Here is a 27,415-nt window from a genome sequence, read left to right on the forward strand (position 1 = left end):
GTTTGCTATGCTCTAGAAGCTAAAGAACTAGAAGTAGGAGCTATAGGAGGTAGACCACGTCCTCTACCAGTGGCAGTGGTAGCCCGGACAGGTGGTGTCACCTGGAAACATTACAATCTCCCAATCCTGAAATCCTAAAAAACTGATAAGTCTACTGCATTTTGAATGAAATATAAAATTCTACTTTCTCCATATGAAATCCAATGAGGTCGGAACCCCTCTCAAACATCCTGATTCATTTCATGGTAATGTTAAAAATTTAAGTAAAAGGATGAAAATGAAGATTAAGGAGAATGTCACTTTTACTTCAAGAATTTAACATTACCATGAATAGCATATCAATACTAGGGCCTAGAATGCTCAAACCCTCCTTGGCAGCAACCACATAGCTCTCCCCTTCCTTCTCCAGCAATTAGAAATGAAAATGATATGAAAAAAAACCAAAATCGGATTTTTATAGCCTGTGCATAATTTTTTTACAGTCACCGGGGGATATTTTCGATTGTCGCGCGATATTTTCTGAAATATCGGCGATATTTGGGAAATCGCGTGATATTTTCAAAAGCCGAAAATATCGCGATATTTTGTCGGCGATATATCGGCTCGCCGAAAATATCGCGATATTTCCGAATATCGCCGATATCTCGGCGATATTATCAACATTGATAAATACAGGAGGACGTTTCCTCATTTAAACTCACTCATCTCATCACATCTCTCTCTCTACTGCGCAGAAAAGAGTCTCTTCTCTATTGCGCAGAAAAGGGTCTCTCCCTCACACATGTGAAGCCAGGAGTTGTTGAAACTGAAGCTGCGATTGCAGAAGTAAAGATTGACCTGCGTGGACTAGAAGATCTCCTCATATGAACTGCGTTGTAGATTCATCTGAACCTCCTCTGAAAGCCGCAACTTTTGGTGGTGGAATCAAGTCAATCTGACGGACGGTTTGCAAGATATCGACTACCCTAGTTTGAAGCTGGAAGCTGCCGAAACTAAAGCTGCAACTACAGAAATAAAGATTGACCTACGTGGACTAGAAGATCTCCTCATATGAACTACGTTGTAGGTTCATCTGAACCTCCTCTGAAAGCCGCAACTTTTGGTGGTGGAATCAAGCCAATCCGACGATCGGTTTGTGAGATATCGTCTGCCCTAGTTTGATGATGAAGCCGCTAATGCTCATGCTGTTGATCTAGGGTTTGCTACTGCTGATATGATCAGATTTATTGTACTATTTCCCTCTGCTGAATTATTGAAGATAAAAGAAGATTTGATCAAAGGGTTTCCCCACACATTGGGGGGTTTGCCCGTGGCTAGCCACCACATCTTGTGTCTCTTGCCTTGGCTTGTTTTCTGTCGATCGTTTAATGTTCTATCTGCACTTTACTTTATGTACATGTGATTGTTAATCTGTGGAATATAATAAGGAAAAGAAGTAAACTATTATAAGCATAGAACATACCATAACTTAACAAGGCAAGAGGACCGATATTCTTTGAGCGCTGGGAACCCAAGATAAGAATAGTCCTAGAAGGTCATACTCAATGAACATCTGGGTGGGTATGTACCTTGAGAGACAATGATGAAGGTGTCTATAGTCATTGGTCTTGCCAACGTTGTGCTTTGATCTACTGAGAGATAGAGCTGTCAGTCAAGGCCTTGATATGGAAACAATGTTGGTTATTATGATGCTATAACAAAGGGATTGCCAATCCGATTTCTCTTATGTGAATTCTTAAAAATTGAAAATGTCCAAATGCCTTGTAAATGATTTATGAATACCTCCCTAGGTAAGAGGGAGTGATGAAGAAAGCGTAACTAGGTTCGGTCTTCATAAGTGTAATTTTGATCTTTGTAATTGTAAAGAAAAGGAATTATTATTTTTGTCATTTATAACAGTGACACTGCGCAGCAGGTGGCCTCACATGCCCCTACACGCTCTACCATGCCCACTTTCTTAGGAGCAGACACGGGGGCTATAGCCCAGCAGGAGGCAGAGCCTAGACACATGCCTGGACACATGGGTGATTATTTTGCAGAGTACCAGGCCTATGGGCAGGAGTTCAGGGAAGCCCTCTCATTCCGTGATTTTGTTCAGCTCCAGCGGAATAGTAGACCCCACGACCATCACAGAGCGTACCGACATTATCATGATGGTGACACCCACCGTGCAGCGAGTAGATTCCACTTGCCTATGTTTGATGGCATATCAAATAGTTCGGCAAGGTCTTGGGTGGAGAAGCTAGACATTTATTTCTAGATTAACCAGATGTTGGAGACAGAGGCCATCAAGGTGGCGACATTGCATTTGGATGGTGAGGCCCAGGATTGGTGGTTTCATGGGATGGTTACACTAGGACACTCCATGGTGACGACATATGCCGAGTTCACCAAGAGATTGATGGAGCGATTTGATCAGAGGGATCCAGAGCAGCATTTTGTTGAGCTGACAAGGCTCAAACAGACAGAGAACCCAGAGACCTACATTGCAGATTTCTTGAGGGTCTCAGTGATGGTGCTAGATCTATCCACGACACGGAGGATCTATATGTATGTTGAGGGGTTAGCAGAGCCACTTTGGGGTCTAGTCAGATCCGCTAGACCGACCACCCTTCAGGATGCTATTAGCAGGACTCGAGACCTACAGGATGTCTTACCCAGGACCTGGACACCTTAACCCCAGAGACAGACTTTCCAGTCTAAGGGGAAGGATGTGAGGATTCCACCTCCAAAGGGGAATCCAAGACGAGTGCAGATTGACGATGATGTCAATAAGAAGCTAAAGAAGAAGCGGTTGTGCTTCACATGTCAGGAGCCATGGGCACCAGGACATAGATGTGTTGTTGGCAAGGCACATTTCATTGAGGTTTCCTCCGAAAGCAGTGGAGAAGAGGATGACGAGGATGGTGTGGAGGCAGGAGATAGCCATGATGGACAGGGACCTTTACCACCACCAGCAGGTGGTGCATCTTTTGCACCCACCAAAGGGGCCCTTGCCGCATTGTAAGGAGTTCCAAAGTATCTGACGCTACACATATGAGGGATAGTACGTGGCCAGCGAGTGTCAGTTTTGGTTGACAGTGGGGCGACCCACAACTTCATCGATGCACAGATGGGTGAGCGGAGAGGCATACAGACAGAGAGCTTCGATGGGTTCTCAGTCTTGGTCCCAGGAGATCAAACCATGACGTGTGCTCGATATGTTCCTAAGATTTCAGTGACGATTGGCACCTACACATTGACTGACCACTTTTTCGTGGTCAATATTCCGGACACCAACATGATACTGGGTGTTCAATGGCTCATCACTCTAGGGAAGGTCACGACGGGTTAGAAGACCCTAGAGATGGAGAGGGATGATGAGAAGACAGGGAGGCATGAGAAGATACGGGGACAACATACATATCTGCTTCAGACTGTTTCGGCTCATCGGATGGAGGCAGTCTTTCGGAAGGGAGACATAGAGTGGGCAGTAGAGCTGCGTGCATCGAAGGCAGGGACTACGAGGCAGACAATGCACCCAAAGATACAGTCCATCCTTGACTGGTATGCCATAGTATTTGGGGAGATTCCGCTGGGTCAACCACCGGACCAGGGGTTTGAGCACACTATTGAGCTTGAGTAGGGCATACAGGCAGTGATTACTACCCCCTATAGGCATCCCAAGGCCTATCGGGACAAGATAGAGCGGGCCATTCAGGAGTTGCTGGCTCTTGGGCACATCTGACCGAGCACGAGTCCTTTTGCTTCTTCTGTGGTGTTGGTGAAGAAGAAGGACGGTACATTGAGGATGTGCATTGACTACAAGGTCCTGAACAAGAGGACACTGAAGAACAGGGACCCCATACCCAAGATCGATGAGTTGATGGATGAGTTGAGAGGAGCACGGTTCTTATCAAAGATTGATTTGAGATCAGGGTACCATCAGATTCGCGTGAGGGAGCAGGACATTCCCAAGACCGCCTTCAGATGTCACTATGGGCACTTTGAGTTTTTGGTGATGCCCTTCGGGCTAACCAATGCCCCAGCTACATTCCAGTCTTGCATGAATCACATCTTCCGTAGTCACTTGAGGAAGTTTGTGTTGATGTTCTTTGATGATATATTCATTTACAGCGGGAGGTGGGAGGAGCATCTCCAGCATATTGAGACAGTATTACGCATCTTGGAGGAGCAGCAGTTCTCTGCCAAGCTCTCCAAATGTGAGTTCGGGTTGACGGAGATGTTATACTTGGGACACATCATTGGAGTGGACGGGGTGAGGGTCCACGAGGAGACGATTAGGGCCATCAGAGATTGGCCGGAGCCGAGAAACATGACGGAACTTCGAGAATTCATTGGCATTTGTACTTACTACCGGAAGTTCGTCAAAGGTTTCTCACAGCTTGTTGCACCCCTGATAGATTTGACGAGGAAGGGGGCATTCAGTTGTTCGGATACAGTGCAGTGAGCCTTTGACAGGCCCAGTGCTTGCATTGCCAGATTTTACGCAGCCATTTGTTTTGGAGTGTGATGCATCGGGAGAGAGGATCAGCGCAGTATTGATGCAGGGAGGTCACCCTATAGCCTTCGAGAGGCGAAAGCTCCTTCCGCACGAGAGGTTGTATTCTATATACGACAAGGAGATGCTGGCCATCATGCATGCATTGGCTAAGTACCGGCAGTATTTGGTGGGGAACAGATTTAGGGTGAGGACTGATCACAACAACCTAAAGTTCTTTTTGGAGCAGAAGCAGTTGCAGGAGAGGCAGCAGAAGTCGATCAGTAAGATCCAAGCTTATGACTTTGACATTGAGTATGTCAAGGGTAAGAACAACATGGTAGCAGATGCCCTTTCACGTAGACCAGCCACGTTGTCTCTTATGAGCTTGGATACAGACTAGAGGGCTCGACTCTTAGTAGAGTACTCCAAAGACAGGTTTGCATGTGAGATTCTGGATGGGCAAGTGGCAGAGGACAGGTTCAAGGTGATCGATGAGATCATCTATTACAGGGATCGGATCTTCTTGACTGAGGGGTCTCAGCTCGAAGAAGATACTCCAAGCATCACATGATTCACCATTGGCAGGCCATCAGGGGTTTAGCAAAACCTACAGGGCCATTAGAGAGAGGTTCTCCTGGAAGAGCCTCAAGGGGACATACTCCGGCATATCAAGGAGTGCGATGTTTGCCAACGGAACAAGGGAGAGATGAGCCATCCCGCGGGTTTATTGCAGCCAATACCCATTCCAGAGGGGAAATGGGAGAGCATTTCGATGGACTTCATCACAGGATTGCCCACGATACAGGGCAAGGATTGTATCTTTGTCGTCGTTGACAGACTGACAAAGTACGCACATTTCTTTGCCATATCCGCACACTACACAGCAGCACAGGTGGTCGAGTTGTTCTTCAGGGAGATATTCAAGCTACATGGTCTTCCTAATACCATCATCAGTGACAAGGAAAGTCGTTTCATGGGCGGGTTTCGGTAGGAGCATTTCCGGTTGGTGGGGACAGAGTTGACTCCGAGTACCAATTATCACCCACAGACGGATGGGCAGACAGAGATAGTTAACAAGTGGCTGGAGGGCTACTTGCGTAACTATGTCAGTGGGCAGCAGCGAGCATGGCTGAAGTGGCTGCATCTGGGGGAGTATTGCTACAATACTTCACATCACATATCCATTGGTATGTCACCAATCTATGCCTTATATGGGTATCATCCTTTATCTTTTGTTGACGTGATGTTTGGTGACAACAGGGCTCCTAGAGCCAAGATTAGGATCCAAGAGAGTCAGGATATCCTCCGAGCTCTCAAGGATAACATGGCTACAGTGCAGAACCAGCAGAAACTGTATGCCAACAGGGGTTGGGTAGAGAGGCAGTTCGAAGTGGGGGACATGGTCTACCTATGATTACAACCATACCGACAGACGTCACTGAAGCAGAAGGGGGCTAAAAAGCTCAAGCCCTGCTTTTATGGGCCATATAGGGTGATACGCAGGATTGGCCAGGTTGCATATGAGTTGGAGCTGCCCCAAGGTAGCAAGATTCATAACATTTTTCATGTATCATGCATGAAAAAGGCATTGGGGCAGCAAGTAACAGTGACAGATGAGCTACCACCTATGGATGATGAGGGGCATTTGGTATTGCAACCGGAGGCTATCATTGATACCAGGGAGAGGGAGCTGCGGAGCAGGACGGTCCGGGAATTCTTGGTGAGGTGGAAGAATTTGTCGGATGAGGATGCCACTTGGGAGAATGAGAAGATCTTACAGCATCCATCACTTCAGTTGCTTGAGAACAAGAAACATTTTGCCGGGGGGGCTGTAATATTCCTAATTAGCCCTAGCTAATTGGAATATTCGATTTTGCCAAATTTTGCCTTCTATTGTTATTTCATAAATAAATAAAAAAGTGAGAACGGGGGACATAACTCACTTTTAGAATAAAAGTCACTTCCTAGTAGCACAACGTTGTGACTTAAAGGGAGAGCCAAGGGGGGCAAAAGGGGGGCGCAGAAATGGAGCCCACGCAAACACATGGAGGAACTGCGCAGGAGAAGGTGAGCATTGGGATTGAGAGAGGCAGAAGCTATAAAAGAGAGAGGAGCCCCCTCATTTTGATCATTCGGTTATGTGCATTTGTGATAGTCGTTTTGACTTAGACCACACTGGCTGTTTAGCTAGTCTGCAGCACTGTTTAGTGCATTGAGTGTCTCCGTTCGGTGATCTCACCCTTAGCCCCAGGGAACTTCGAGTGCCTGCTCAGGCAAGGTATTTTCGTTGGCATTTCAGCAGCAGTATCTTCAGCATTTCAGCAGTGGTTTTATCAGTGTTCTGGAGGACTATGCAACATTGGGAGAGGGACACAGTTCTTTTTGGGAGCAGTCTGGATTGAGGGTTTGTGGAGGATTTGAGCTGAGGGATTGAGCAAGAGATCAGCTCTTGCATATTGGAGGAGTTTGGCAGAGTTCTGGGCTGAGTTTCGGAGGGTTCTATTCAATGGCAGCGCAAAGCAGTGAGGAACTGCGCAGAACCCCAAGGGGGTGATTTTCGAGGGTCGGCCATTCCAGGAAAGCTTTCTGGGTTTTTCTGGGTTTCTTGAGTAGAGTCTGATTCCAGAGTTTCAGCTTTTTCTAAGGAGGGGAGCAGTCCCAAATCCTCGTTTGATTTCTAGCAACAGCAGCAGCGTAGCAGTTTTCCCAGCAGCTTGGACGCAGATCAGAGAGGGGCCATTCCTTTGCTATTCTGAGTGTATTTCTTCACTTGCCTTGTGCAAGTAGAGGTGCCATCTTCCTGATCACCTCTTGTACTCATTTTATTACTCAGTATAATAAAATGGCTTAGCATTCTCTCTGCATTTCTTGTGTATCTGTTTATGGTTTATTTGATATATATAGTATCATTGTTACTTGTATCTCTGTGAGCATTCTCGGCTATTATACCACTTGTGTGTTTCTATCAGTGTTGATAATATCGGTATCGGGAAAATATGTCCAGAAAATATCTTATCGGCAATATCGGCAAAAATATCGGCAAAATATCGGCAAATATCGGCAAGCATAAAAAATAATTTTTTCAAATTTTTAAATATAGCCGGTATTTTGCCGATATTTTCAAAATATCGCGATATTTTGCCGATATTTTCCGATATTTGCCGATATTTGCCGATATTTGCCGATATTTTCAAAACAGAAAATATCGCGATATTTTCTCGGCGATATATCGTTTTGCCGAAAATATCGCGATATTTCCGAATATCGCCGATATATCGCCGATATTATCAACAGTGGTTTCTATTATACTATTAGACAAAGTCTGGAAAGGGCCAGGTAGCCTCCGGATCTCGTCCTCTTTTTAGAGGCGACATATTTGATAAATGCCCTCCCAGTCCATCTCTTGTTGGAGTTTGCTTGTGTTTGGGGCATATTCCTCATATGGGATATTACAAAGGGGTCAAATACTTCTTTAAAATTGACCTTTGCCTGGGCTGCCATCTGTTCATTTCTGGTAGTATCGAATATGCTCTAGGTCTCAAAAATTGCAAGGAGAATTAGTCACATGCATTCTCCAATATACAGAAATTGTTTTGGGAAATTCCACCCGAAGACAGTTTTATTAAAATAATTAATTATTTTTAATGGGTCCCTAAGTTTAAACTTAGGAAATTAAAATAATTAATGGGTATTAATTTAAATTTTGGCTGAAACTTTTAAAAGAAGACAGAGATCGAGTCTAAATGATCTGAGCCATTGATTAGAATCTAATATAGCCCGTTGGTTCTCAACTAGAGGATTATAAGGAGGACATCGATGGGCACTTGTAGAACACATCGAGTGAAGATCAAAAGATCGATTTTCTGAAGCAGAGTAGCTACCGAAGAGAATTTTGAAGTGACCTTTTGTAGTGAGGGGTAAGGATAGTTCCAGTTGGAGATTTCTCCTGATCTGGGAATATTCAGCAAAGGAGGTTGAGAGAGATCTGGGAGAGGCAGCGCAAAGCCAGAAGAGGCTAATGCAGGGCCACGCAAAGTCAGTGTAGGATGACGCAAAGGCAGCGCAGAGCCTTGAGGAGGTCCGAAAATTTGCTAGAAGGATCGACTTTTGTAGCTGGAAGTTGGGGTGTGACACTGGGAGAGTAGAAGTCAGAATCTCAGAGGCAAATCGATCAGCCGGGAGGAGTGACGCAGACCCTAGAAAGTGTGACGCTGGGCTGACGCAGAGACAACGCAGATGCAGCCAGGGTCTAGTCAATCAATGGCTGGATCAGCCACAATTTCCAATGATAGTGTGAGGTAATCTCACTCATCTCTCTGTCAGTGATATTCTTTGTATTGGATAGCCAGCAGGGCGTCCAGATATTGTATTCATAAATTACTATTGCTTAATAATAAAACCCTCAACTGTTGCACCGGTTTTCCCACACTGGGCTTTTCCAGGGACATTTGTCCAAAAATAACTGTGTAGATGTGTTGTATTTCTTTATTGTTCAGTTTCTTGTTTCCACATTTTATTTAAATGGTGAAGTCTGCAATGTATTAGTTTCGTTGTTTGCTGTAGGAAACAGTAAATAATTTTGTTCAGTAATTAACAAATTGAAGAAACGTAATCAGTCGCTGCAGTAGAAATTTGGGCATCCAAATTTTGACATGGTATCGAAGCTACAAGTGAAACAAGAGAACAGTGCCAGAATAGCCCAGCATTGAAGGAAGAAGGGAGTTCGAAATTCCTACAGAGGCGGCAATTCGAATCCCCAGAGGGATTGCGCAGTTCAAGCCAGGAGGGCAAGATTTTCGTGGTAAATCTCTCTCTGAGGGTGTCGACAGAGAAGTAGGATTTCCAGATCGAGATTTGTCAGGGGTAGAGGGAGCAGCGCAGCAAAAGCTTCAACGAAGAGGGGTTTCTGGTGTGACGCAGTTGTTTGCTAGCAGTTTTTGGGCAGAAAGACGTCAGAAGAAGAGAGACACTTGACGGAATTTCTTCCTCAGAGAGTTCCTAGCCAGAGAATTTGAATTCTCATTTGTTAAGCGGCAACAGGAGAGAGGAGGTCATTCGACACCTTCGTTTGCAGAGATGGAAACCAGTGGATTGAGAGATCAGGATCAGTTGGATGGTGCATCCAACTATGTGATCTGGAAGGCAAGGATGTCATGCCTTCTGGATGAGAATTTTCTCAAGATCTACGTCGATAGCATGGTTTTTGAGCCTGCGGATCCAGATTCGCTCAAGAAGTACAAGGGAGAAATGGCGAAGACCAAGAGAATGATCCTCGACGGAGTGAAGGATCATGTAGTCTGTCACATCGCTAGCAAAGACACTGCCAAGGAGATGTGGGATGCCTTGTCGACGCTATATCAAGGATCTTCCAAGCAACGGAAGATGTACTTGGAGCAAAAAATGAGATCTATGCAGAAGCAGAAGGGGGAACGCATTGATTCGTTCCTTACTAAGCTTCAGGAGACCCGGGACGAGCTGGCAGCTGTGGGGTCAACACCTCAAGCTTTCGAGATGGTAAGACTAGCCCTAAATTCAGTTTTTGAGGAGTGGTAAGTTTTTGTCCAGAGCATACTAGGCAAGGCGACTTTGCCAAACTAGGATGGAATGTGGGCAGCTCTTAAGCAAGAAGAGTTGAGGAGAGACTTGGTCAAGTGTAAACTTGACGGGAGCAGCAGCAGTGGGTCAAAGCCCAAGGAGGAGGAAGAGAATGCAACCCTCGCATCCAAGGGGCAATAGGAGCAACGGAGAAAGAAGAAGGGCGTCTCAAAGATTAAATGCTTCAGTTGTGGTGAATTCGGTCTACGCAACACAGTGTCCTCTCAAGAAGAAGGACAAGGATGAGAAGCATGATCTGAGGTTGCAGCTGCGAAGATCGAGGAGGAGGAGTTCGCCATGACAGCCTAAGCATCTCCAAGAGAGAGGTGGGGTGATCTAGAGTTGTAGTTCGAAAGGACTGCAGATCGGCGAGATCCTTCAGGAGCCCACCTCTAGGATCAATTCCTTGCTACGGGAGCCTAGATCAAAAGTAGTAGGTTGGACCAGTGTCAACTAGTAAAGAGGAGTGTCGGAGTGACAATGGCAGTGGCTAGGAGTGCCAAAGACTGAGCAGCGCAAAGCAGAGTTGGCAGCAGTGCAATTGGCACAAAGCAGACGCCAGGAGCAACGTAGAGGCTTTAGAGGGTCAGCGCAGAGACTAGTAGCAGTCAGACCTCTAGCAATGAGATGCATCATACTGAACACCAGTTCAGTAATTTGGGATGCTTTTCCGTTGTTGATGCAGTAGCAGCAGCAGTTGGAGAAGGTTGCAGTGCAGATGCAGTATTGGCAGTGGTAGTGCCAACAGCAGCACAGATGCAGAATTGAGAGGGAGTTGCAGTGCAGATGTAGTGTTGACAGTGGCAAGGTCAGCAACAATACAGATGTTGCATTTGCGCAGTAGTTGGTGGACAAAATGTCAGACATCAGCAGTGCAGAAGGAGATGTTACAGAACAGAGTGATGCTTCAGCAAGGTGCATTGCTAGAGCACATTCCTCGCTAAGAGGGAGTGTTGATTTTTGGTAGCATTGGATGTGCTTTAAGTCTCAAAATTTGCAGGGAGACTTAGTCACATGCATTCTCCAATACCCAAAAATTGTTTTGGGAAATTCCACTTGGAGACAATTTTATTAAAATAATTAATTATTTTTAATGGGTCCCTAAGTCTAAACTTAAGAAATTAAAATAATTAATGGGTATTAATCTAAACTGTGGGTGAAACTTCTACAAGAACACGGAAATCGAGTCAAAATGATCTGAGCCATTGATTAGTATCTAATCTGGGCCGTTGGTTATCAACTAGAGGTTTATAAGAAGGACATCGATGGGCACTCGGAGAACACATGGAGAGAAGATCAAAAGATCGATTTTCTGAAGCAGAGCAACTGTCGTAGAGAATTTTGAAGTGATCTTTCGTAGTGAGGGGCAAGGATAGTTACGATTGGAGATTTCTCCTAATCCAGGAATACTTAGCAAAGGCAGAAAGTGATCTAAGAGAGGCAGCGCAGAACTAGCAGAGGTTGACGCAAGGCCACGTAGAGGCAGCCTAGGTTGACACAGAGGCAGCATAGGCTCACGCAGAGGCAGCACCAAGCCTTGAGGAGGTCCGAAAATTTGTTGGAAGGATCGATTTCTGTAGCAAGAAACCGAAGTGTGAGACCAAGAGAGCAGAAGTCATAATCTCAGAGGCAAATCGATCAGCTGAGAGGAGTGACGCAGACCCTAGACAGTGTGACCCTAGGCTGATGCAGTGACTCCGCAGAGACAACGCAGAGGTAGCCAGGGTCTAGTCATTTAGTGGCTGGATCAACCAGGATTTCCGGTGATAGTGTGAGGTAATCTCACTCATCTCTCTGTCAGTGATATTCTCTGTATTGGATAGCCAACAAGGCATCCAAAGATTGTATTCAGAAATTACTACTACTTAATAATAAAACCCTCAATTGTTGCACCGATTTTCCCACACTAGGTTTTTCCAGGGATATTTGTCCAAAAATAACTGTGTAGATGTGTTGTATTTCTTTCTTGTTCAGTTTCTTGTTTCCGCATTTTATTTAAATGGTGAAGGTTGTTGTGTATTAGTTTCGGTGTTTACTGTAGGAAATGTTGATTTGTGGTAGCATCGGATGTGCTCTAGCCATGAACATTGGTGGAGCGGCTAAAGCGCATGAGATCTCCAAGACCCAGAAATCGTTTTGGGAAATTCCATTCGGATGAGGAGTTATTAAAATAATTCATATTTTTAATGGGTTCCTAAGTCTAAACTTAGGAAAATAAAAATATTAATGGGTATTAATAAGGATAAGGATTAGAAGCTTCTAAGAGACTAGGATCAAGTCTATTTTAATCTTAGTCGTTCATTAGAGACTTAATCTCGGTCGTTGATTCATCAATAGGAAAATTATAAGAGAAGACTTGAGGGTCATTGGGAGACACGCCAACAAATACTCAATATCCCAAGGAAAATCGATTTCAGAGGGAGAGTTGAAGGGTGGAGGAAGAGGGGGTGATTAGCAGCAGTCAAGAAGCTTAGAAGCAGTGTTGTTAAAATCGCGATATTATCACGATATTATTGTATAATCGCAATATTTTCAACAAAAGGATAAATCGCGCTTAGTACTCGGATAAAAAAAAATTGCCCGAACTACCCCTGTCACAAGCAGAGGACATGGTCTACTCCTGTAGCTCCTAGTTCTTCAGCTTCTAGAGCACAGTAGACTCCATAGTCTACTGCGGCCTGCCAACTCCACCGACATCTACATCTAGAGGGGCAAAGGAAATCAGTAGTATTAGACTTTAGTTATTTGGTTCATTTCATTGTATATGACATTATGACTCATGATATGAGATACATTATTATATTTTTTGTTGATATTTTGAGGTTGAGTTGGGACTCAGGAGTCAGGACTTACTATTCAGGACATGATTCAATGTTATGTGTGATTTTAGCACTAGAAATGATATTAAACATCTTATATATTAGTTCTTTTATCATATTTATGTGTCAATGTATTTATTTTATGTTGTAGATGGTTTAGATATTATAAAAATTGAAAAAAAAATGAATATTTTTGTACCAAACGATTTTTTCTCGATTATTACTGATTTTTCCCCGATTATTACAATTGTTTTCTGATTTCTTCCTCGCACCGATATTATCCCGATAACGATTAGTGCAACATTGCTTAGAAGAGGTGACGCAGGGACTCTGAGAGACACCGCAGAGGGAGACGCAGTGGATGACACAGAGAAGGGCAGAGCCAAGCAGAATGACGCAAGGCTGACGCAGTAGGGAAAGGAAGTCCTTTAGGGTGTCAGAAAGTCTCAAGTGTTTTCTCCCAGTGTCTATGCAAATTTTTTCTATAAAAGCAATTGTTGTTGAAGATTAATAAAACCCTCCTCTGCTGCACCTATTTTCCTGCATTCGCTTTTTCCAAGGACAATTGTCCAAAAAAAATTGTGTTGATGTGTTTGATGCTTGTGCATGTATTTGTTTCTGTATAATGGTGTGATATCTACAGTAGAACTTATTTTAATATTTACTTAAGGGATTTCATAAATAACTTATTGAAAAATAAGTAGGTAAAATAAATCAGTTGTTGCAGTAATAGAATTTCTATTTAGAAATTTTCACATGGTATCAGAGCAAAGATTTGGAGACAGGGAGGGAAAATCAATTATGAGTCAAGAACATGATGCAGAGGCATCCACGTCAGGCGACTCGTGCAGAGTTTCAGAGGATTGCACAAGAGATAGAAATTTCGATTTCTCTATGTTGGCTTTCGATTGCAAGAAAAAGTTGCTTGCGTAGAAAGCTCTGCATCATCAGGGGTATGGTATATAGACAATGGAGCCTACTGGCATATGACAAGAATCCGGAAATGTTTCTCAGATTATCAGGAGGAAACAATGAATTTTTAGATCACTATGGGGAATAAGGCAAAGTGTACTCCAGTAGGGAAGGGTACTATAGTTTTTCAAATAGATACAAGAGAGCGGTTCCGAGCTACCAATGTGATGCATGTGCTAGGACCCGGGATGAACGTACTTTCCGTATCTCACCTTCAAAGCAAGGGCTATGACATTTTCTTCATTAAGGAGAAAGTATATGTCGAACACCCGAATTGGAAAAAGAAGGTACAGATCGGAATTAGAAGTAACAGCAGCTAGAATCACCAATGACACTGATAGGTAGTAATGGAGACAAGGATTTGAATGAACTATGGCACATAAGGATGGGACATTTGCACCATGGGGCTCCGAAAATTCTCAGGAAAACTATAACAGGAGTTTTAGATCTTAGTACAGAATGATATGACATATGCAGAGGGTGTGCTCTAGGCAAGTATGCCAAAGCAGCGTTTCCTAGAAGTAACAATAGGGCCAAGAGTGTACTAGAATTGATACTCATATATCTGTGGATCGATGTCCACAAAAGCTCTTAGTGGTGCCGAATATTTTGTCACCTTCATCGATGACCATTCCAGGAAGACTTGGATATATTTTCTGAAAACCAAGGATGAGGTTTTTTGTCGATGCAAAGAGTTCAAGGCTCTAGTGGAGAATCTAATAAGAAAGAAAATAAAAGTGTTGCGCTCAGACAATGGTGGAGAGTATGTCGACAAGGACTTCACTGATTTTTTGTGCTAGGGAGGGCATTAGAAGGGAGTGGACAGCTCCCTACAATCCGGAGCAGAATGGAGTAGCAGAAAGGAAGAACCGGACTATTGTGGAAGCTGCTAGGGCAATGATGTATGATCAGGATATGCCAAAATTCCTGTGGACAGAAGCATGCAGCACGGCAGTCTCTGTCCAGAATAGAACTCCTCATAGGGCATTGGGGAAGATTACTCCAAAGCAGGTCTTCACCGGGAAGACCCCTAAAGTTAGTCATTTCAGGATATTTGGGAGTTTAGCATATTGTCGTATACCCAAGGAGAAGAGGAAGAAGTTAGATCAAACTGCAGAGAAAGGATATCTTGTGGGATATAGCAAGAATTCTAAGGCATATAGAATCTATCTTCCAAGGAGCAGGAAGGTAGTAGTTTGGCAAGATGTGAAGTTCATGGAGGATAGGACGTTCAGAAAATCTCGAGAAATGCCTTCCAAGGAGCAGTCAAAAGATGAGTTGTTGGTCAAACCACTTCAACCAACAGAAGCCAATACCAGAAATTCTCCTTCAGAACAAGAGGAATCACGGGAAGAGGAAGAGCAAATAGATGCACCTACTACTAGAGGAAGAATGAGCCGGGAACTCCGACAGATTCTACGAGATGCAGAACATTTCATTGGTGCACCCAGGAACAGTAAGAGGGAGTGAAGACAGCTAGACAGATATCAGACCTTAGTAGCTTAGGTTGGGGAACCTTCCAATTTTCAGGAGGCCGCTCAGCATCAAGTTTGGATGGATGCGATGGTGGACGAATACAATTCTATAATGGTGAATGATGTTTGGGAAGTAGTGCCTATGCCTCAGGGCATAGCATTGGTAGGTTCAAGATGGATCTACAAGATCAAATACGCTGCAGACGACAGCGTGGAAAAATACAAAGCCAGGTTTGTGGCTAAGGGATATGCTTAGAAGGAAAGACTAGACTACGAAGAGACCTTCGCCCCAGTAGCTAGGTATACATCTATTAGAACCATGATATATCTCTTGTAGCACAGACGGGGTGGGAGATTCATCAAATGGATGTCAAAATGGCATTCCTCAACGAGGTGATAGAAGAGGAAGTATACATTGAACAGCGAGAAGACTTTGAGACACATGAGAAGAAATCTCATGTATGCAGATTGAAGAAAGCCTTCTTTGGGCTCAAACAGGCACCTAGAGCATAGTATGGTCAAATTGATGGCTACTTGCAGAAGATGGGGTTCGTCAAGCGTGATGCAGATCCCAATCTCTACTATCTAGTTGTATAGAATGAGCCTCTAGTCCTAGTATTATATGTGGATGATCTCTTCCTGGCAGGATCATCCAGGCTCATTGAGGACTGTAAGAAGAATCTACCCACAAAATTCGACATGAAGGATTTGGGACAAGTGCATTATTTCCTGGGTTGGAAGTTTGGAAGCAGAAGGGTGAGATCTTCCTTAGACAAGGGAGATATGCTACAAAAATCCTTAAGAGATTCAGGGTGCAGGACTGTAGGCCTATGGCTACTCCAATGATCACCAGCTGGAAAAAATTGATGCATCAGAAGACAAAGATGTTGATCCCACCTTATACAGGCAGCTCATAAGGTCCCTAATGTATCTATTCAATACCAGGCCAAACATTTGTTACGCTGTCAACACCCTCAGTCAGTTCATGGTGGAACCTAAGAGGGCGCATTGGGCAGCAGCCAAACATGTTCTCAGATTTATACAGGGAACAGTCGAGTATGGACTATTGTACACCAGAAGTAATGATATCAGACTGAGTGGGTTTACTGATGCCGATTGGGCTGGAAGTTCAGTAGATTGGAAAAGTACCTCCGGGTACTGTTTCAACATTGGATTGGGAATTAACTCCTAGTGCAGTAGGAAACAGAAATTTGTAGCTCTGAGCTCAGCTGAAGTGAAATATATGGCCGCTAGCACAGCGTTGTGCGAAGCCATATGGCTTCGAAAATTGCTTGTGAACCTATTCAGAAGAAGGATAGAAGCGACCAAGATCATGTGTGATAATTAGAGTGTTGAAATTTCTAAGTCCATCCGTTAGAAATTTTATTCGTATTCTTCTAGTTTATTTCTCCTACTTGTTAATTACAAACAGGTCATTTAAACATATAAACATCAAAATAAACAAAATACAGTCTCAATCAATGTTTTAAAACTCTGACTCTGACACCGACTCGGCCTAGGGTCGACTCCGACTCCGACTCTGACTCGGTATCGACTCGGCCGGCTTGATTTCAATGACTCAGTGGTTGTAAAAAATACATTAAATATTTATTTTTTTATAAAAAGACATAATTTTAAAGATTTTCATTCATGTTTCGAAACACACAACATTAGAATATAGATGGAAAGGCTCATGAATATATCCATTATATCAAAATGGCACCCAATGCACTGTCCAATAGTATATTACTATATAGTAGTTTGGGGCTCCTGTTGAGTCTATCTTGGTGGACAAGGTCTATTTGACTCAATTTACATAAAAAACCAATTTTCTTCTTTGACAAATAAAGCCCAAGAAGGATCTATTACATGAAGACATGGACTAGGACTTATGACATAAACCCTAGAAGCCTACAATGGAGGCTTTGACCTCATAATAAAATAATAAAGCATGGAACCCATGCTAAATAGTCCCTCAATAGTCATCATACCAGTCCTTGATTGATTTCAAGGATTCCTCACAAATCAGCCCTCAGAGATATTCTTATAATCTGACTAAGGAGCAAATCACAACTTTGATACAAGATTTTTCGATCAAGCATTTAAATGGTCATTTCCTCAAGCTAAGGTCTATATGAATGTTGCCAAAGTAAACTTTTGTCTTCAAGATTTCCGTGAGCAATAATACATACCTAGCAATGCATCTCCACTTTGTGATCAAATCATTTATTATGAGTATGAACCATCAGTTTCTAGCTTTACTCGTCTCTTTGGCTAACTCATCACTGTAGTGCTTGAATAGCAACAAATGCTTGCCTAAATCTCCAACACTTCAACCATGCCACTAAGACATCAGTCCTTTTGCTTAAACTTGTCATTAGTCCATTTTAGTGCCTTCCAGACATATCTTTAGACAGAATTATTATGAAGCTTCTTTTAGGGTGCTTGATGAGACTCCTTGGCCTTAGTCATAGAGGCTACAAATAAAACAGGTTTATGCTAAGGACTTCTCCTTGTAACCCATATATGCTCCAATGATTTTTCCTTCTAAAACATCAATCAAATTAGACAAAGGATTATACACCAAAAATTGTATTGACTATGATATTTTGGGTTTTCTAAAGTCATTTACTCGACCCTCTATCATTAGTCCCAAGGCCTTCTATCTTCCTGAGATTTATCCTGAAGTATTTTTGTCTATTGAGATTTGGTGTCAGCAATTAATAAAAAAAGCCTGGGCCATTGTACGTAACCTGGTCAGGTTGATACGGACTCGAAACACGGCCGGCTGAACCGGTTACTTGGCCAAGTCACAAAATTGAGGCCTGCCTCGGACCAACTCGGCCGAGTTGGTTCCGAGTTGGTCGTTTTTTTAAACATTTGTCTCAACCATCTACAGATCGACAGTTGAAACAAATAGCAAACACAGAAGTGACATCGTTATTTTTGCACAACTCGTCCCTGAAAAAGCCCATTGCGAGAAAACCGGTGCAACAATTCTGAGGGTTTATTTTATTATGCAGACTATACTTGAGTACAACTGGGTGCCAAACCGGCTCACCCGACAACGAAAAATAACCAATAGTAATACCTCTCTATTCGGAAGTAGGCATTTAGGAAAACCTGCTTCACGAAACCCTCTCCAGCAGCACTGAAGCATTCAGTCAGCCCTCCTAGCCTCTGTGTCAACCTCAAAACCCTTTGAATCAGCCCTCTGAGGCACTGCGCAACCTCTGGGACCCTCTGTGTCACTCCTGTTGCCTTCTGTGTGGATGACGCAGACCCTCTGGCCTCTGCGTTATCTCTGCTAGGCTCTGCGTGGCCTGCTCTGGCTTTTGTGTCTGCCTCTCTGCCTCTGCACTAGTCTCTCGGCACTATCTCTGCCTCTTTTTCCATTACTCACTGCCCCTCGTTGTCGATCACTGATTCAACTTTACTTAGCAACCCCGCTCTAGTTAATCGAATGACTGATCACTCTAGTGTGTTCTCCAACTGACCATCAGGCCTCCTCTTATACTTTTCCTGTTGGTCCTTCAATGCGGAGTTACATCTCTAATCAACGGCTAAGATTAGATTTGGCTTGATCCATGACTTTTGGAACCTTCTAACCCAGTTTTATATTAATACCCATAATATTTTATTTTTCCTAAGTTTAGACTTAGGAACTCCATTAAAAATATTAATTATTTTAATATCTCCCAAACCAAGTACAATCTACCCAAACCATGTCTAGGTCTTGGAGATCTCATGTGCTTTAGCCTCTCCACCAATTTTCATGGCTAGAGCACATCTGATGCTACCCCAAATCAACACTCCCTCTTAGCGAGGATTGTGCCCTAGTAATACTTCTCAGTGAGCATTACTCTGATTATATGGCACCGGTACCTATGCTGATGCTAGGCCTCCCCGCCCAACATCCTCTGCACTGCTGCATCTTGTATTGTTGCCCATGGCTCTACCACTGCCACTGTTGCATCCGTACGGCAGCTCCCTCTGCATCCGCGCTGCTGCTGGTCCTTTCTGCCAACACTGCATCTACACTGAAGCCCCCTCTCATCATGTTGCATCATGCTACAATTAGCTACAACTGTCTGTAACTGATCCACCCAACTACTCACATCCCTGTCAAGCTAGAAACACTCCCGATGTTGAAGCTCTCTCTGCCACTAACAAGTGCTCCCTCGACTGCCTCTACATTGTTGCAACAACTCCCTGCGTCTCACACTGCTGCAAACCTCTATGTGCCATCCTGCACTGTTGCAACACTCTTTGTGCCTCTCGCACTGTTGCAGCCTACTAGCCTCGCGTTGCTGAGGGACTACTGCACTGTAGCACTCTCTGCTGCTTCATCCGCATCCGTTTCTACCTCCATCCACCAGCCCCGCTACTCTCTCCTCGGGGCTCCCGTAGCAAGGTATAATCCAAGAGGTTAGGTACCTCTTAGATACTGCCCCTCATTGTTTATAGTCTTCCTGACTACAGCTACATGTCTCCCCACCTCTTCTCTAGAGGTACATGAGCACTCATGGCACAATCGTCATCTTCCTCTACCTCCTTTTCCGCCTTCGCTGGCGTTGCCTTAGAGTTAGACTCCTCTCCCTTGTTCTTCTTCCTCGGACACTGATTCGCATAATGACCCAGTTCCCCATAGTTGAAGTACTTGACCTTGGAGAGGTCCTTTTTCTTCCTCTTCTCCTGCTTTCTCGCAGATGCCAGAGTTGCATCCTCTCCCTCTTCCTTCTTGATCCGAACTCCTTTGCTGCTACTTCCCTTCTTGCTCAGCCATCTGATCTCTTCTTGGTGAAGAGACGCCCACAATTCTTCCTAATATGGAAGATTTTCCCTGCCTAGAATACTCTGGACGAATCTCTCCCAATCCTCGGAGACTGCGTTTAGAGCGGTCCTCACCATCAACTCCCAATCCGGCGTGGCCCCTATGGAAGTCAGTTAGTCCTGGATCTCCTTCAACCAACCAAGGAAGTGATCTATCTGCTCCCCCTTCTACATCTAGTATGACCGCAGTTGATTCTCAAGTAACATCTCCCTCTGCACGGAAGTATGATGGTACAATTTTTTCAAGGCATCCCACATTTCCTTTACCATCTCCTACTCGACAATATGTTGGACCACATGATCCTTGACCCCATCAAGGATGATACATTTTGCCTTGGCCATTGCCTCCTCGTACTTCTCATTATCAACCGGGTCAACTAGGATCGCCACTGTTCTCAAGGCGAAGGCCTTGATGTGATGTCTATCTAGAATGGACAGGATCCTGGCCTTCCAGACCACAAAGTTGGACGCCCTGTCCAACCTATCCTGATCCCTCAGCCCATTCATGGTCATCTCTCTACTCTTTTTGTCGACTCCTCCGAGTCTCTCTACTTCCCTCCGAAAGTTCTCTCTTCGACTCCTGCTGAGTCTGTCTACTTCCCACTTAAAAGTTCTCTGCTTGACTCCCTTTGAGTCTCGATTTCCCTTCTGGAATTCCTCCTGCCAATCGTCAAGTCGCACCTCTCCGATCTTCTGTGCACTTACAACACTAATCCGGATTCCTTGGCTGGAAATCTACCCCAGTAGCGACTCCCTCTACCTTGGTTTTGCCCTGTTAGGTATTGTTTTGCCCACAGTACCCCACCAGCTTCACTCCTGCAAACTGCCCACAGCTTCCTATGCCCAGCAACTGAAGAACTGAGCCTCTAGGCTCTACGCAATCCCCGCACTGGCAAAACATTCTCCCTCATCCAATTGCATCAACCCTCCTGATCTTTGTGTGGCTCTACGTGAGCCTTTTTCTGCCCTCCTCAGCCTCTGCATTGGCCTCTCTCAAGCCCGGACTAATGACGCAGTCCCTCTGCATCAACGCTTCTTCTGTCACTTTCTGCAAGGATTAGCTTTTGTCACTCGGGACACCTAATTCTGCTGCAAATGCTCTGCTTCAGTTGATATTATTTAAAATTTAAATATTTTATAACAACTAGTTTCATTCCTTATTTATTTTGACTAAGTCAACCCTAGCTTATAATATTATTTTACTTGATTATATTATTATTTAAATTACTAAACTTTGACAATTTCGATAATAAATAATTAATATTACATAACAGCGAGTTTCTAACTAAATATTAATTAAGCTCTCCTACATAATCTCACTTCACCAATGGCTAATTCTGAATGGCTGACTCTGTACCATGATGCACCCTTGCTATTTATTCTCTCAGATCGGTAGATTTCTCACCTTGTCCTAACTTCTAAGGATGAACCCCATTAGTTGGTTCGAAACATTGACCCAATCCTTGCAATGTGATTAATCCGAAAGACTGGTTTCTAAATTATGGATCACAAAAGTCTTAGATCTAACAAAATAAATACTGTGGATGAAATAAAAATGCTGGAAGAATAGGTGCACATACACAAAAATACACAGTTACTTTTGGACTAAGTCCCCGGAAAAACCCAACTCAGGAAAACCGGTGTAGCAGCTGAGGGTTTTAATATTATGCAGTAGTAAATCTGAGTACAAGACTATGGATGCTCAAATCTAGCAATCCATACAGAAAAATGACTGACAATAAATCTAGTGAGAAAAAATCTCACTCTCACAGCCGATCTGACATTGACCTTGGCTCAAGTTGAGCTACTCTTTTGTTGCCTCTACGCAGTCACTGCGTCCTCACAACTCAGAACTTCTTCCCCTCTCACTATTTGATCAACTGTTGTCTGGAAGATGGATCCTCCTTGCCTCCAGACTCTCTCTGGCTTCTCGCACTGAATCACTGCTTCTCCCCAGCAAAACACGGAATCCCCTCTGAAGCATTGCTGGCTCTACGTTGCCTCTCTGTGGCACTTACTGCCTCTCTGCAGTGCACTCACTAGAACTGGAAAAACTTCCTCCAGCCTTACTATCCTTGCCCCTCTCTCACTGCTTCGAGCTCACTAGCTCTCTCTCCAGCAACTCAACGCTGCTACTCAGGAAATCGATCTGTTAATAAAATCGAACTGTTGGTGTCTGTTCTACAAGCCCCATCGAGTTTCTTCTTATATTCTCTTGTTGAGACATCAACTGCCTCACTTAAAACTTAATCGATGGCTAAGATTAACTAGAACTCGATCCAAGTCTTTTTCTAGAAGATTCTCACCATTACTTAATTAATACCCTTTAATTAATCATATTTCCTAAGTTTAGACTTAGGAAATATTAAAAACTGATTAATTATTTTAATTAAGTCGTCTCTAGGTGGAATTTCCATAAATGATTTCTGGGTTTTGGAAATACATGTATTCTAGCCTCTCCACCAAATTTCATGGCTAGAACACATATGATGCTACAAAAACTAACAGTTGAATGACCGGCAGCAAAAATGGATGAGCAAGGTACAAGCATATGATTTCAAGATTATGTCAAAAGGAAAAACAATGTGGTTGTTGATGCACTTTCCAAGAGGTCTATGGCATACTCTTTCATGGACACTACCTTGGACTGGAAGTCCCAACCGCTGATAGAGTACTCTAAGAACAGGATGGCTTGTGAAATCTTAGATGGGCAGATAGTAGACAGCAAATACAGAGTGGTGCAGGACATTATTTATTATAAGGATGGGATTTACTTGGTGCCAGAGTCACAGCTAAAGAACAAGGTGATATAGGCAGCACATGATTCCCCACTAGCAGGCCATTCGAGTTATCTCAAAACTTACAGGGAAATCAGGGAGAGGTTCTCTTGGAAGGGCCTCAAGGAGGATGTTTGGAGGTATGTGTGTGAGTGTAGCGTCTGTCAACAGAACAAGGATGAACATATGCACCCAGCAAGACTGTTGCAGCCACTCCCTATTCTCGAGCAGAAGTGGGAGAGTATTTCTATGGACTTCATCACGAGGTTTCCTTCAATACAGAACAACGACTGTGTGAATGTAGTGGTGGACCAGCTGACTAAGTATGCCCACTTCTTTGTGATTTCTTCTAGGAGTTCAACACCCCATGTGGCAAAGTTGTTCTTTAAGGAGATTTTCAAGTTGCATGGTCTGCCCAAGTCCATAGGTGATCATGACAGTAGATTCATGATTGGATTCGGGCATGAGCTATTTCGTTTGGTAGGGACAAAGTGCATCCCGAGTACAAGCTATCACCCACCAACGGATGGACAGACGAAGATAGTAAACAAATGGCTCGAGGAGTACTTTTTGATGTTCCTTTTTCTGGTGTTCCTTATGGCATGATTAGAATGCACTTTAAGAGTTGGGGGCAGACAGGCCATAGGTGCGGGTTAGCATCATCAACGGGCTCAAGGGCCTTTGGAGGGGTTTTGAGGAGTTTTTATGAGGTTTGATGGCATTCGTTTGGTATATTCCATCATCCGCACAATTTACCTTTTGTTCCATTGCATTCCAACAAATTTCAAAAAAGAGTTTTTAATGGGCCTGACTCAATTAGTTACGCTTAAGGTGGCATTTCAGAAGGAATACTTTGCAAAACACCTTAGTGTAATAGCTCATTGGAACTGGAACGAGAAGATCTACAAGATGGGATAGTTAGAAGTGATTTTCAATGGCCTGAGGAGGCATGGTGGCCAATTTACCATTTTCCCACATTAAAAAGAATATTTTAATTAAGGGAAATGTGCTCAATGATTAAAATAATAATAATATAGGAGCTTCTAGAGGGGTCCATCAAATCTATAAAAAGAGGAAGAGGAGACCATTAGGCGACATCTTGGGTTTGAGCATTGTCTTGTATGAGAGGTTTGAGAACCTGGTTCTCTACTTCATTGTAGCCCCAGGACGAAACCTCCGGTGATTCAGTGAGATTGAGGAAGTACCCATCTCCCCTTGGTGAATTCATCCCGAATTCACAGGAGAGCTTGGCAGTGTAGTTCATGTCATTTTGGTGGAGGGCCCCTACAGTATTGGAGCAGATTATCTTGGAGGCCAGCTCTCATCTCAGCTATTTCGGTTGTACATGCATGTAGCTCCAATTTATCTATTATAATAAAAGCTGAGATCATTTTCTGTTTGTCATGTTATTGTGTTGCTGAACTCTATTGGTTATATTTTACATGGCAATCTTCTGTTAATTGAATTAAATTTTGTCTGAAGCATTTGTGAGTTGAAATTCGGAAAATTGGTCAAATTTTCCGTTTGAGATATTACATGCTTGAGGAATTATATAGCAAGGAAGCAGAGAGAGTGGGTGAAGTGGTTGCACTTGGGCAGATATTGTTACAACACTTCATACCAGATGTCAATTGGGATGTCGCCATTTAGAGCATTGTACGATTATGATGCATTATCATTTGTTGATATGGCATTTGGTAATAGTCGGGCCCCAACAGCCAAAGATTGGGTCCAAGAGTGCCAAGATATCCTCAAAGCACTAAAGGACAACCTATGCACAGCACAGAATAGGCAGAAGTTTTATGCAGATTGACACAAGGTAGAGAGAAGTTTCGAGGTGGGATACCTAGTTTATTTGCGCTTGCAGCCTCACAGACAATCTTCTCTTAAGCAGGAGGGCATAGAGAAACTCAAGCCTCGGTTTTATGGGCCTTAAAGGGTCGTCAGAAGGGTAGTTGAAGTGGCATATGAGCTAGAGCTTCCGGAAGGGAGCAAGATCCACAATGTCTTCCATGTATCCCGCCTGAAGAAGGTTGTGGGGCAGCAGATTACTACTTCATCTAAGTTACCTCCCTTGGATGAAGAGGGGCATCTAAAGCTAATTACAGAGGAGATAATGGAGGTACGGGAGAGAAGATTGAGAAGCAGAATTATCAAGGAAGATCTTGTGTGGTGGAAGGATTTACTCCTAGAGGATGCTACATGGGAGGGGGGGCATATTTTACAACATCCAAGACTTAAATTGCTTGAGGACAAGCAATTTTTGGCAGGGAGGACTATAATGTCCCTACCATTTTGAACAGTGACATATTTTATCCATCTTTGACAATTTTGACCAATTTTGCAAAAAGGGTGGCAAAGGGTAATTTTTATATTCTATATTTTGGTAAAAAGGTGGCAAACAGGTCAACTCAATTTTAAATTTTAAAAAAGGGGGACCCATGAAAGGAAATTATAAAAAGGGAAAGGGTCTCATATTTTAAGAATTCCAACTGACCATTTTCTAATTACAGCTGAAGAAGCTCAAGTGACTTCACCCGGAGTGTTTCAAGGGAAACTCTCCACCCAGTTTGGGTGAATCTAATTGTCACCCTAGCTGGACCCCCAATTTCGGTGGAATACCTTGCCGCCCCAGTTGGGTTTATTTGCTGGACTGATTGCCATTTTCTTACAGGAGTTCCAAAGCTAAAATTTTATTTGCAGGAGAAGAATTCACAGAACAGGGCCAAATTCTTTACAGAAGCCGAAAAATTGACTCTCTGAAGGGGCCAAATTGCCACTTGCTCCAGGAGGCCGAGTTCATAAATCTCCAGGGCCGAGTTGTCAGTCTTCTTGAGAGGTTGAGCACACTTTTTGTGTGGGTCAAAATTATTCAATTCCCTTGGGCCAAATTTTTTGGGAGTGCGGGCTGAATTTGATTGGGGCCAAACAGTGACATTTCCAAGGGCCGAATTTGTGTGTGGGCCAAAATTTTCTACTAGAGGTCAAATTCCTTATAGTGGGCCGAGTTACCATTTCCAGGGGTGTGGGAGAGGGCTGAAATTCTCAATTGCAGAGGGCCGAGTTTCATTCTCAGATTTGCAAGGAGGGCAGAGTACATTTTGGTGGAGCTCGGTCATTTCCAGCAGGCCGAGTTGGTGGGAAAATTTCCATGGGATCGAGCTGCTTGTACATGTGAGGCCGAGTTCACTTCCAGGAGGCTCAAATCTGGTGGAACAACTTCAGAAATTAATTCCCAGGTTCCTCTATTTTGTAAAGACAATTTCCAATTGTTTGAATGACAAATACTCCTGTTGGGATGAAATTTTATGAGCATAATTAATGGCCATAGAATGGTTTCCAGTTTATTCACTAAATGTTTGTAGAAATTTCTGAACATGCTTTGCTGTAGCAAAATTGCAAATTTTGGGTTTATTACAGAATTAGCATACAAACTGTTTGTAAAATGTCTGTTACAGCTATTGTTTAAATTGAAGAAATTTTGTACACTTTAGTGTTGGTACATTACATCAACACCATCTATTAAGTAATCTGTTGGGCCTTCATGTCAGAGCATGTAGGCAAACGAGTCCCAATTCTAATGAAAGTCACCCCTTCAAGCATATACATCTAGTGAAGGACAAGTACAAGCCTCTTGACCCACCTAATAGCCTTTAGCAATCATGATTTTGGAAAACATCCATCTAATATATTTTTGAAATGACCATAATTTTCAAATCCAGGGATTTTTAATTCGATGAATACCTAGCCTCTATTTGATACAGTTTAGATTAAAAGTGAATACATTTATTCACTTTAGGATAAGGCAGTGTAAGTGCCATTTGCTCAAGTTGATCAGGATTTCAAATCAAATCTCATAAATCACAGGTCATAACAAATAAATTACAATAAAATGATGAGAGTTGTACATAAGTATGCATGCATGCTTGCCTTATGCACCAGTTTGGCAAAGTAGGTCAATTTGTCCTCCTCTCATTCTTCCAACCAAGATGATGACCCTTTGTGGTTTGGCAACAAGCCAATTGAACACTTTGTGATCCCATCAATCAGCCCGCAATTTTTCTTTGGCCTTCCAGTCATCAATTGCCATTGGTGGTGCCACAAGTTAATCTAAGACTGTATGCCAGTTTTTAAAGCAGGTTCAACAAATTTCCCTTACCTTGTTACAATTTAGCTGTTGTATATATTCTGTATATATAACCACTACAACATGATTGTTCTCTAAAAGGGTTTTGATTTGAATTAGCCTCCACGTTGGCTTCACTCCATGAGTAAAATCAACCTAGGAAATATACTTTGATCCATGCCATTAAAGAAAGTTTTGGGAATAGAATATACATTGGCTCCGCTCAACACCATATGTTAGGTAACCTGTCAGGCCTTCATTTCAACCCTTCAACCATGTGTTCATTCAGTAAAGGACAACTACCATTTATGTTTATTCCTATTAATTGTCCCTCT

The 27,415-nt window shown here is 43.2% G+C and overlaps 1 protein-coding gene across 6 annotated transcripts in view; it reads right to left on the reverse strand.

Annotated features, from left to right (window-relative positions):
* LOC149262796 (F-box/LRR protein) overlaps positions 1 to 27,415 on the reverse strand; it is a 437,604-nt gene that overhangs the window by 190,854 nt on the left and 219,335 nt on the right. The window lies entirely within an intron of this gene.

The sequence above is a fragment of the Pinus tabuliformis genome, chromosome 6 (genome assembly GCF_031772625.1).
Source record: "Pinus tabuliformis cultivar Carrire ecotype Pingquan chromosome 6, CPIR1, whole genome shotgun sequence".
Taxonomy (NCBI): domain Eukaryota; kingdom Viridiplantae; phylum Streptophyta; class Pinopsida; order Pinales; family Pinaceae; genus Pinus; species Pinus tabuliformis.